This window comes from Myotis yumanensis, unplaced genomic scaffold (genome assembly GCF_028538775.1).
Source record: "Myotis yumanensis isolate MYYU_CA2020_CCGP unplaced genomic scaffold, mMyoYum1.0.hap1 SCAF_13, whole genome shotgun sequence".
Lineage (NCBI taxonomy): Eukaryota > Metazoa > Chordata > Mammalia > Chiroptera > Vespertilionidae > Myotis > Myotis yumanensis.
Window position 1 is genome coordinate 33704879 of NW_027223764.1, and position 12660 is coordinate 33717538.

General features: G+C 44.7%; 1 protein-coding gene across 1 annotated transcript in view; it reads right to left on the reverse strand.

The window, feature by feature from the left end:
* SLC16A9 (solute carrier family 16 member 9) overlaps window positions 1-6688 on the reverse strand; it is a 67849-nt gene extending 61161 nt beyond the window's left edge. The window contains exon 1 of the mRNA XM_070432802.1: window positions 6362-6688. The gene's annotated coding sequence lies outside the window, so the exon portion shown is untranslated. The remainder of the gene's footprint in view (window positions 1-6361) is intronic.
* Between the last annotated feature and the right edge of the window lie 5972 nt (window positions 6689-12660).

The following is a 12660-nucleotide window of genomic DNA, read 5'->3' on the forward strand; positions in this document are numbered from 1 at the left end:
GGAATTAAACCATAACCATACTAACTGTCCCTAAAAGGGATAATTAACACAAGTAATTAACTGCAGGGGCCTTCAAATTATGTCAATAGCATGGCCATCAAAAAAAAAAAAAAGGCATCCTTTGACTTTAAAGACCATATAGATTTGCCGAAACCGGTTTGGCTCAGTGGATAGAGCGTCGGCCTGCAGACCGAAAGGTCCCAGGTTCGATTCTGGTCAAGGGCATGTACCTGGGTTGCGGGCACATCCCCAGTAGGAGATGTGCAGGAGGCAGCTGATCGATGTTTCTCTCTCATCGATGTTTCTGACTCTCTATCTCTCTCCCTTCCTCTCTGTAAAAAATCAATAAAATATATTTAAAAAAAAAAAAAAAGACCATATAGATTTATCATACATAGTCCAGCACATGACAAAAAGCTCCTCTAAAGTTATCATAATTTAGATATGGTGAGCACTGAAATATGTTTTAGTAAAGGGGAAGAAATAGGTCAGAGATAAAACGGGTGAAGTGTAGGGGCATGGAAGTCTGAAGCCTAAAGGAAACTCGGAAATCACCGAGAAAATTGGCAGTGCTCAGGCCAAGTCTGAGCTCTAGATCTCCAAAGGTGTTTTGTTTGGCCTGCCCAATTTTTATTTTTATTTTTAATGTTTAGCAATTTTGAATGAATTTCCAGTGTTTTAAATCTGGGAGATTCTTTACAAAAAAATTCAAATTTCCAAACTCTCTTGAAAAATCAGAAGGTCTGGCAACACTGGGCCCTGGTTCTTAGATAAAACTGTCTAGAACTTACTAATGTTGGCCCTCATTGAATGGGCATGTTGTCTCCAGTTCCTTCCACTCCCTAATGTCTTCCTGACATGGAACCAAGATTGACTTGCATTTAGTTTCCCCTGTGCTCTCCTGACATGCTCCCACCCCAATCTGCTTTCCTTATCTCTGATGTCTGTCTTCCCTTGTGAACTTGCTGCCACTGCTCTTATCAACGCCTCAATTTCCTCATCTGTATGAGGAAACTGAGGTTCAGATGTGTCATGCCAGGGGAGAGACCAGTATCAAGATCCCTTACTGACTAATGCAGCAGTCACCTATTTCCAAGTCCTGCTCTCAGGTTCAGAAGAGAAAATAGCAGAATTTTAAAATCACTCATAGTCTGAGAATAGATAAAAAGATCTAGAGATTTAACAGAAGTATAAGCAAAATGAGGGCCAGACATTAGGTAAAAGTTGACTGGTACAATACCTCCCTATATCCCAAACTCTTATCCATGCTCCCTGTACTGCCAGCCAGGTTCTTGTTGCATTTTGTCTAGTATGCTCCATACAATCCCTATCCCACAAAGCTTGGCCCTAATAGCAGTATTCTGGTGAAGGAGTCTATGATGAAGCTATCTAAACTGGTATGGTCTTTTGCTTAATATGATTTGCATAATTTGAACATGACAATGTGGAATCCAATCAGATGTCAGAATACACACTTCAGTATGTTATGTACAAACTAGTATATTTGCTGCATCACTTTCAAAATAAAAATCAAAACACATGGCAACATATATGGCATGCAAAATATAGAAGGAGCCTGCCCAGTGGGTGTGGCTTGGTGGTTAAGCATCAACCCATGAACCAGGAGGTTCCCATTCGATTCCTGGCCACTGCACATGCCTGAGTTTTGGGTTTGATCCCCAGTAGGGAGTGTGCAAGAGGCAGCCAATCAATGATCTCTCTCATCGTTGATATTTCTATCTCTCTCACCCTTTCCTTTCCTCTCTGAAATCAATTAAAATATATATATATGTAAATATATATATATATATATTTTTTTTTTTTAATAAAAAAGTTGTAGTGCAATTTGGGGGTTTATCGAATAATGAGAAGAATATTTAAAATTGACACTCTTCCAGAGAACCTGGCAGGCCTGGTCTTTGTATTCATTAATGTTTTCCTTACCCCATATCCCGTCTTTTCTCAGAGTTTAAGAGTTTCTTTTGAGTAGACAAATGTACAAGTTCATATAATAGTTTGAAAATGTGTTAAAACATTGAAATATGTGATTGTGTAAAGTAAAATTAATCAGAATGATGTGGAAGGTATAGCATGATGACTATAGTTAATACTGTATCATATATGTGAAAGTTGCTAAGAGAATAGATCTTAAAAGTTCTCATCAAAAAAGTATGTAACTGGGTGTGGTGATGGGTATTAATCAGGGGTGGGCAAACTTTTTGACTCCAGGGCCACAATGGGTTCTTAAACAGGACCGGAGGGCCGGAACAAAAGCATGGATGGAGTGTTTGTGTGAACTAATATAAATTCAAAGTAAACATCATTACATAAAAGGGTATGGTCTTTTTTTTTTTTTTTTAGTTTTATTCATTTCAAACGGGCCGGATCCGGCCCGCAGGCCGTAGTTTGCCCACGGCTGGTATTAATTAAACTTATATGGTAAGCATTTACATATATATAAGAAACTAAAATGATTATATATATATATATATATATATATAACCATTATGTTGTATGCCTAAAAGTAATACAATGTCATATGTCAATCATATCTCAATTATAAAACATAAAATAAAATGCTCAGAATGATGAGAATGAGGATACAAAGGAAAACAGAGAAACACTCCTCCTGACTACCATTAATAATAGTTATCCTTTAATTACGCCCTTGTTATGTGATAGCACAATTATTCAAAGGATAGGTTCTCAAGACTGACTTCTCAGGTCCAAATCCTGGTCCCATCATTCACTTAGCTGAGTAACCTGTTGAAATTCTCAGTCTAAGATGTAAGTTATGTCCTCATAGGTAAAATGAGGCGTGTTAGCTCACTTGACATATCATGTTTGATAAACATTAATAATCTATAATAATAAAAGCATAATATGCTAATTAGAGCGGACAGCCAAACGACTTTCGACATCCTTCTGGACAACCTTCCACTTGAAGCCTGGGCTGCGAGGGCCGAGCCCCTTGCACGAATTTCATGCATTGGGCCTCTAGTAATAATAAGAGAAACAGAAAATAGAAGGTGGCTTTGCTCTGCATATTGGCCTGGGGAAGTAGAGGTATTTTCCTATCTAAAGTTCTAATCAAACTAAGAATTGTTATACCACAAAATTGCAGATTTGTGTCTGTGGGGGTAGGGGGGGAGGCGCGGGGGACTAGAATAATGGCTCATTTCTTCTGGAAAACTAATGTCACCATACTATTGTTTCTAGGGATCAGATCTGGCTTGAGCTAAGCACGCCCCCCAAAATTGAAGGCTACTCAGAACACATTACTCTTTTACAGTAACATTTATAGGAACCATGTACCACTGGGATTTTATTAATTTACGTATTTTAGGGGGAAGCTCACAAAATTGAACTTCAGGGTATGAACTACAGCTAATAATGCTAAAATTATTGGTGTAAGTATAACAATAATAATATTCAATGACATTTTAATTTCTTAGCATGATTTGTCATGTTCTCCATAATCTAGCCCTATCCTACTTCCCAGCCTATCTACCTTAAATTCCAGGCTCCAGCTATTTCAACCTGCTCTTCTACTTGTGAACACACAAGACTTCCATTCCTCTATACCAGTGGTCGCCAACCGGTGGTCCATGAAGTCTGAAAGGTTGGTGACCGCTGCTCTATACTATTCCCTTGTTCCAGCAGGCCTCCATTCCACTGAGGAAATGCTCCTCCTTTCTCAAGTCCCAGCTCAAATGCTATACCCACCACAAAACTTTTCTCAGTTCTTAACCTTAAGTGAACCTCTCCTTTCCTCTGCCATTTAAGATCACACTATTGATATCACTGCCATCTGAATCCAATCGCACTATCTGGTGTTGAAGATATCTGTCAGCATGCCTATCTTTCTCCAGAGGCTAACCTTCTTGAAGGCAGGGACTATGTATTCTTCCCATGAACTTAGTTTTAACTTATAGTTCAGTCTCATAATCTTTGCAGTCTCAGGAAATACTTTGATGTTTATAAAGAACATCCCAAAGAAAAGGCCAACTAGCTCAACATATATACATTCTTCCAGTTTTTAATTAAAGTCACTAGGTGATCCTTGGAAAGCTATAGTTATAGAAGCAAGACACTTTCTTTTGTACTTTCCCACTGTCGTTCTATACCCAATTAAGTTAAAGAAATATCTCACTTAAGAAAAAGACTACAGCCCAGCCAGTGTGGATCAGTGGTTGAGCCTTTAACCATGAACCAGGAGGTCAGGATTCGCTTCCCAGTCAGGTCACATGCCCAGGTTGTGGGCTCTATCCCCAGTAGGGGGTGTACAGGAGGCAGCCAATTGATGATTCTCTGTCATCATTGATGTTTCTCTCTCTTTCTTCCTCTCTCTGAAATCAATGAAACATATTTTTTAAAAGAAAAAAACTACAAAAGCTAGGGGTTCAAAAGATCGAGGCATGGGACGAGGAAATAAAGCCTGTAAATCTGACCAGGTCTGTCTAACCCTCATCCTCTAGCTTGAGCTTCATGATTCACCCCTTAAGCACCATGACCTGCCCTCATATAGCTTCAGACACCAACCAATGCATACCATCAGCACTATCTCTGCAAAGTCACAGTCAGAAGTTAGAAGAGATTTCTTAATATCCTGATCTACCTCCCCGTATCTTTTCTCCGCCCCTATATTTATCCTATTGATACCAAGGGCCCTTGTTACCCTACTTGCCTACACACAAAAGATAAGAAACAGAGAAGGATGTCCTCAGGCAGCCAGTGGTGCTAAAAGTATGTATGAGTCTTTGCAAAATTGCAGGTGCAACTATTTTGTTTTGTAATTTCCATTTCTCAGGGCCTTAAAAAAAGGCACATTTTTGGCAATGACTCGGGCACTAACTCTGTTATTTGCATTCACATGTTATTTAAAAGAAGGTGTGATTGTATAATTAGTAACCATTGCTTTCACTGCAGAATCTTGTCTAGCGTCCTCAGTTCTCTGCCTGAACGAGCCAGAACAATTGCTCACACCTGAAGCCAACCTGAATCTAAGAAACTGTTAGGACATAGTACCAAATTAACAAAATTTGATGGAACTGCTGACTACTCTGGGTGTAAATCCACCTACAATCAGAACTACAGGTTAATTCAAGATTTAGAAAAAAAATACACCCAAACTAACTGTGACACGGGAAACTAGTAAAAATATGTTATGTTAAATAACTTACTGTAAGTAGTAACATATTTAGTGTAAATTTTGCCTAAACTTCCAAGAGGATTGGTCTGTGTTGGATTAGACCTGGCATCCCAATAAGCTTTAATTTATTTTGGATGACCAAATTATTTTATTATTTATTTATTTATTTATTTATGCTAATTCTCACCTGAAGATATTTTTTTCCATTGATTTTTAGAGAGAGTGGAAGGGAGGTTGGGGGAGAGAGAGAAACACTGATGTGAGAGACATAACCATTGGTTGCCTCCCGAACTAGCCCGACCACCGCCTGGGATCGAACCTGAAACCCAAGTAGGACAAGGGCCAGGGATCGAACCTGCAACTAGGTATGCGCCCTTGATCAGGAATGGAACCCTGCGACCCTGCGACCCTTTGGTACTTGGGTCTAACCACTGAGAACACCGGCCAGGCTGATGACCAACTTTTAACTGGTTATCAGTTGTTTCCCCAGCTCTGGGCGCTGCGGAAGCCAGAGTAGGTGCCCTAGGGAGCCACCGGTGGAGCGGTCAGCACAAGTCCTCCTAGGTGCCAGCTGGGTGTCCAGGAGGCCCAGGGGCCCTGTCTGCCCCAGCAGAATGGGAGGCTGGGCTCCTGCGCTCCCAGATGCTGAATTGGCGCGGCACAGCCCGGGAGAACTCGGGCTTTAATTCCGACCCTCCCGGGGGCACCTGTGAGCACAAGTCCCCACCAAGGCGCCGGGAGGCCTCGATGGCCTCTGGGAAATAGGGGCCCGCTGAGTCGTCCCCGCCCCCACCCCCAGCTCTGCCACCAGCAGCCCCAGATGCGGTTACGGGAGTCTGGGACAGTTCTCCCCCGCGAACCCAACCCAAGAACACCTTTTTCCTCCTAGAACCCACTTCTCTCTCGCTCTCGCTTCCCATTCCGTTCAAAACGCCGCCCTCGGATTCCCGGGGGAACTTGCCCACCACGGAGACGCACTCCAGCAAAAGGGTTGTCAGGGGTGGGCGCGCGCGCACGGAGCGCTCTCAGCCCCCCGTACACTCCGACCAGAAGCCGGTTCCAAGCTGTTTGGCCGCGGGTGACAGCGTCGCCGCCGCCGCCGCCTCCAGCTCGGAGTCGGAGGAGTTACTTCTGGCCTCCGGGCGGCTCGGCAGCTCGGACGGCCGCCGACCCACGCGTGGGACCCTCCCGCGAGCTCCAGCCCTTTACCTGCGCACCGGCCGCGGTGGGGGACTCCGGGGCGCAGCACGGGGCGCGGTGCCCCGGGTGGGCCGGGCGGTGGTGCAGTGGGGACCTCGGCCGCCGCTGTCCCCTGGAGGGCCGGCCTGCCGGGCGGTATTTATCCGGGGGCCCGGCCCCAGCCCCGGCTCCGGCCCCTGCCGGAGTATTGGGCAATCGGTCCCGCTACGCGCTGCCGCGGGAGCCGCCGCCCTCTGCCCCCGCCGAGCTCCGCGGCGGCGGCGGCCACATGGAGGAAGGGAGCCGGCCCCCTCCTCTGGGCTCCACCTTCTTTCTCGCCTCCTCCCGGGGAAGTCCTTCCCCGGGTTCTGCCCCACGCCGCACACACACCCCTCGCGGCTTTGCGGGGCACCTTGGCCAGTCTAAACCGGTTAGGACTGCGCGGGTTGCCGGGGGAAGGAGGAGGAGGCGGAGAAGATGGAGGCGGAAAAGCGGGCGGTGGGGGCGCTGCTCCAGCTCTCGCGGCCCCGAGCGGTGCGGGGCTAGGCCGGCCAGGCGGAGGGAGGGCACTGCCAGGGCCCCGAGCCGGGCCGGGAGCCACCAAGGCGGTAGAGCTTGGCACCGCCGGCCGGGCGCCCTCTCCGCGCTCACAGGAGCGCGCCCGGAGTCGCCGCGCCCGCCGCCGCCGCGCTTGTGCCGACGCCGACCCTCCCAGGGCCCATGCGCAGGTGGGGGAGATCCCGGGGTCTGGAGATGAATGAGAGTCGCCCCTGGTCTCCCAGGCTCCCGGGGCCGCCGGGTGCCCGTCGGTCAGGAGCTGTATACTCCGCTGGCAGTGATCCCGGAGAAACGGGCACCGGAATTCTGGAGTCGGTGCTCCTGGGCAGAGAGCAGTGAGGATGCCAAGTGCTGTCCTTTGTGACAGCTCCGCGGAAAGCAGGGCGCCCCGCGGTGCACGCATCTAAGGGGTGACCTGCAGGTGGACTGCGCTGACAGTACACTCCCACCTGTGGCTGAAGGGTAACGGGCAAGGCGCTGTGTGCTGTATCCCCACAGAGTCACTGCAACCGACTGGCATAGTCCACAGGTACCAGGGCCTCACCTGGTGTGGGAACCGCCTACTATGCACCTTTTGGTGTCCTCTGTGTGTGTACATATTTCTGGGAAGAGGCACCATACCTTCTACTAGCTTTTCAAAGGGGCCTGGGGCCACCCAGCACGGGGATGAGAATTCCCTTATACAGTGAAGGCTCTGGTTTTGACTTACAGACCCTACACTTTGCAAAGGGTCGATTTCTGAGCTTCCGTTTTCTTATCTTGCCTGTGAGATGAGAATGAAAAAAAACAAAACAAACAAAAAACTCTGTGGACCCTGACGACGCATGTCAAGTTTTCTTACAGATATGCAAACAGCAGGTCATCACTTTGTCCCACACCATTCCTTCCTACCAGGCTATGGGGAAGAGAATGGCCAGTGCTAGCTGACATTTTTTGTTGTCGGAGGGAGAAAGATTAGGGAGGACATTTAAGTAACAGTAAGACGAAAAGGGAGGTGGTCCCAGGAATACTCTCTGAAAAGAAAAAAAAATGAAAAGATGATTCTGTTAACAACAAACATTTATTTCTTAGGAGAAGGGATACAATAGGGTTTCTCATCATGTTCTATTTTTTGAACACAATGGCTACTCAAGTGGTGTGGTTACACAAGGGTGCTCACTTTGTAATAATGCATTGATCTATACCAGTGGTTCTCAACCTTGGCTGCACATTAGAATCACCCGGGAATCTTTTTAAAATCCTGATTTCTGGGCCTCATCCTCTGGAAATTCTGTTTCTTTGTTATGGGATGGGGCCACAACATTAGTAACAAAGAAACAGAATTTCCGGAGGATGGGGCCCAGAAATCAGCATTTTAAAAAGATTCCCAGGTGATTCTAATGTGCAGCTAAGGTTGAGAATCACTGATCTATACATTGTTGATTTGTGTCCTTTTCTCTATGTGTGTCAATAAAAGATATTTTAGAAAGTTTTTTCTTTGATTCAGATACCCCCTAATCGTCAGAACAAATGTCCTCTTGGTAGTTAATCAAACCAATCAATGTATATGGAATTATATTGGGAGACAAGGAAACCCTGCTCGAAAATGTTTGTGTTCACCAATTAGTTTCTGAAGTTGCTATGTACCTGTTCTCATCTCCACCAAATCTCCACAGATTTCTTTTAAAGAGAGTATATGGCCAGCACTCCATGTCTGTTGGGGCCAGTCCACGCCTATCAACTAAGAACTGAAAATGAGGTTTCCCTTACACACAGCATGGGCCAATGTTAGCATAAGACTAGATCCCAGAGGTCAAAAACTCAAATGCCTGGGGGTCCAGACTCAGTGTGATGAATGAAGTGGGCAGAGGGAAGCCTGGAGAACTTCGGGGGCATGGGAGCAGGCTCTGGGGCCATTGGCCACTTGGCTTTGGGAATCGCTGCCAGGCTGGAATGTGAAAACTGCCCCTACCCCTTGTGAAGGTTCATTGTTCAGTCACACCTCAGCAGAGCATGTAGCCATGCAAGAGAACTCAGCAATCTAACCCAACCCTGATGCTTTACCTATGAATGGAATTTGACCCAGAGAAGCTAGGGATGTTCTCCTGATCACCCCCCAGGGTGGAGAGGGGGTGGGAAGCAGGTTGGCAGAGACAAGACTAAAACTGTCTCCCTACCATCCAGAGTTTTTACCCCCCAGTGACATGAGGATGCAAGAGCTGCTTGCAAGGTGAGGGGCAGATAAGTTCAATATTGCTGGCTTTATAGCTCTGTGCAGCCGCTGCCCTTTGGGTCTCTCTTGAGCCCGGACGTCGATGTACTTTCAACAGGATGAAGTGAGAGAAAAAGGCTGGCCATTTAAATGACCTGGATTTAAATGAACTCCCCTTGGGAAGGAAGAAACTCGAGGGAAAGCATTTAAAGAAAAAAAAACAAAGTAGCTTGTTCTTTACCTTGTATTATTATGATGAAGCATTTATTAAGAAGTTTGTGATGGGTGAAATAGTCTAAGCCTTTAAGAAGGTCTCCCCTTCTTAGACGATTTATTGCCCCAATCTTTCAGCGAATAAGATGGGGAAATAAACCTGAAATTGCTCTGCAGTCCTCAACGCAGCAGAAACCAAGGGCAGAGGAAGGCATGGGTTGGTCAGAGGAGGGTGGGACATTAGCACAGCACCTGAGTTGCTGGTGCAGCACCTGCCTGTCTGACCAGACTTTCCTTCCTGGATTATTATTATTTTTTTTAAATATATTTTATTGATTTTTTACAGAGAGGAAGAGAGAGGGACAGAGGGTTAGAAACATCGATGAGAGAGAAACATCGACCAGCTGCCTCCTGCACATCTCCCACTGGGGGTGTGCCCGCAACCAACGCACACGCCCTTGACCGGAATCGAACCCGGGACCCCCCAGTCCGCAGGCCGACGCTCCATCCACTGAGCCAAACCGGTTTTGGCCCTTCCTGGATTATTATACCAGGGTAGATTTCTTCCCTTTTGTACCCAGTGTTCTTCCCCTGTTTATGAATGACAGCATAGCTGTATAGGCCCTACACTTTGAAATAAAAATAAGTAAAGAAAATCTAATTTAGAGTTTTTATAGTAGTTAACTCAGAGAGAGATCTAAAAATCATTCTATTAATTCCATTTCATTCATTCGCACTCGAACAGATAAAAGATCAGAAAATAATAGCAGTGGATAAATCTTTCCCTCTGGTGTTTGTAGAGTTTTTGTTGAAAGGACCAATTCTCAAATGTTAAAAATGACCTTTGTTATTATTACATGCCATACATATTTTACTTGCAATTCTCTAGAATATTGTTTCGTCTTTTCTTACCTTGACATTCATCATAGTCTCTAGCTCAAGTGATTTTAATTTGGGGAGGAGGGGGTGAGAGGGATAAATGCTAGTCTTTGAGTGCCTGGTAATTGCTAAGAGCCATGCTATTTCATTTATCCCTCAAAGCAATCTTACGTGGTTAAATAGTGCTACCTCCATTTTACAGATGAGGAAACTAGAGTTCAGAGACAATAAGCTGCTTGCTGAGTCACTCAATCAACAAGTCATGGAGAAGGATTCAGGCCCTTCTAGGCCCTTCTGAAGGTCTGGCTCTGCCCTTCTCACTCTACCTTAGAAAAATGATTCAAGGCCGGTAAGAGTTAACACTGAGAGGACTGACCATCTAAGGCTCACAATAAACCTACAAAGTAAGTGCTGTTATTATCATCGACATTTTTCCAATTATGAAAAGGAACTAGAGAGAAGTTGAATAATTTGCCCCCCATCACACAGTTAATGAGGAGTAGGCTGGGGTTCAAATTCAGGCATTCAAGCTACAGAGAACCATGCTAGTATTTTCCACTCAACTAGTATTTTCCCATGAGAGTGGAAATAAGAATATAAAATTACAAAGAATGTGCATGTCCTCTGTGTGTGTGTGTGTGTGTGTGTGTACATATATATACACTTTCTAGTTCTCATCTTTCTGACTTGCATTACACAGTTTCAAGGCCATGACCAAAACCAACCTACACCTTTATGTGTACCCGTTTCCAAAGCAGCCAATATATTTTCTTGTATAGGACTCACAGCATCTGTAATGTGTTCATTGTCTATTTGCACAGAGAAACTATAAACTCCTGAGAATAGATAGCAGGTCTGTCCTGTTCATTACTGTTCCCTAGAGCACAATGAATGACCAAATGAGCGAGTGAATAAATGCAGGCTCAAACTGTCAGTAATCTATTTTTGCTGCAATAGATCATTTAATTCTTCAGTTGCTTTACATGATGAAGTAGAAAAAGCATGACCTCTACTCTATATGTTCAGGCTCTATACAGTCTAAAATTTGTGGACAGTTCAAACATTGTGCCCTATGGTTTCAGCAAGTAAATATTTGTTTTTAAATATGATCACCATAGATCTATGCAACTTGCAGCAACTTTGTTTTGTTGAGTATAGTTTAGAAAATGGATAGGGAGAGAGAGATAGAAGCATCAATGATGAGAGAGAATCATTGATTGGCTACCTCCTGCACTAGGGATCAAGCCTGCAACCCAGGCATGTGCCCTGACCAGGAATTGAACCATGATCTCTTGGTTCATAATTGACACTCAACCACTGAGCCAAGCCAGCCAAGGGAAAAATATACTCTTGATGGGAAAATGTAAAGTCAAGCATGTTCCATAAATTCAAAGTCCCAGAAGAAACAGTGTGACTGGCTTGACATGGGCAATATAACCATCTCTCAGTTAGGGGAAGACGAGACACTTTGAGAGTACTCATTGGGGAACAGGTAATTCTCCAGAAGCAAATTGGGATGCTGACTAAACAAAACACAATAAATGTCCTCTACAGTGGGATAGGCCATGGGAGTTCTCGTCTCCATATGAAGGCTTTACTCAGAAAGCAAAGAGGAATCACTGAAGGATTCTAATAATGGGATGGCACCGTTGGGATTGTGTTTCAAAATGGCCACTCTTACAAACCACATTGGAGGATGGACTGGAAGGGAAATTAATTAGAAGGTTGATTTGATAGCTGAGGCAAAAAAATTTGTAAAATATAAAACCTATAACATTATTAAAAGATAGCCCAGCCGGTGTGGCTCAGTGGTTGAGTGTCGAGCTATAAACCAGGAGGTCATGGTTCAATTCTCAGTCAGGGCACATGCCCAGGTTGCGGGCTCCATTCCTGGTGGGGGATGTGCACAAGGCAGCCTAGCAATGGTTCTCTCTCATCATTGATGTTTCTCTCTCTCCCTCTTCGTTCCTCTCTGAAATCAATAAAAATATTTTTTAATTATTAAAAGATAAGGGGACCAATTTGAGAGCTTAAGAAGTACCATGCATCTGATGGATATGGGGATTAGTAAAAAGAAAGGTTTGGGATGGCTTCCAGGTTACCCCTAAGAGCTTATAAACAATTGCTGGAGCCCTAACCGGTTTGGCTCAGTGGATAGAGCGTCAGCCTGCGGACTCAAGGGTCCCAGGTTCGATTCTGGTCAAGGGCATGTACCTTGGTTGCGGGTACAACCCCAGTAGGGAGTGTGCAGGAGGCAGCTGATTGATGTTTCTCTCTCATTGATGTTTCTAACTCTTTATCCCTCTCCCTTCCTCTCTGTAAAAAAATCAATAAAATATTTTAAAAACAAAAAACAAAATTGCTGGAAATTAGGGATGTATGCCTCATACTGCAGTATCCTCTACAATAGCCCAAATTTCAAAATATTATATCTCTTTGTTCCAATAAAACATAAAAAATATTTAAAACACTCCAAATCTAAAATATA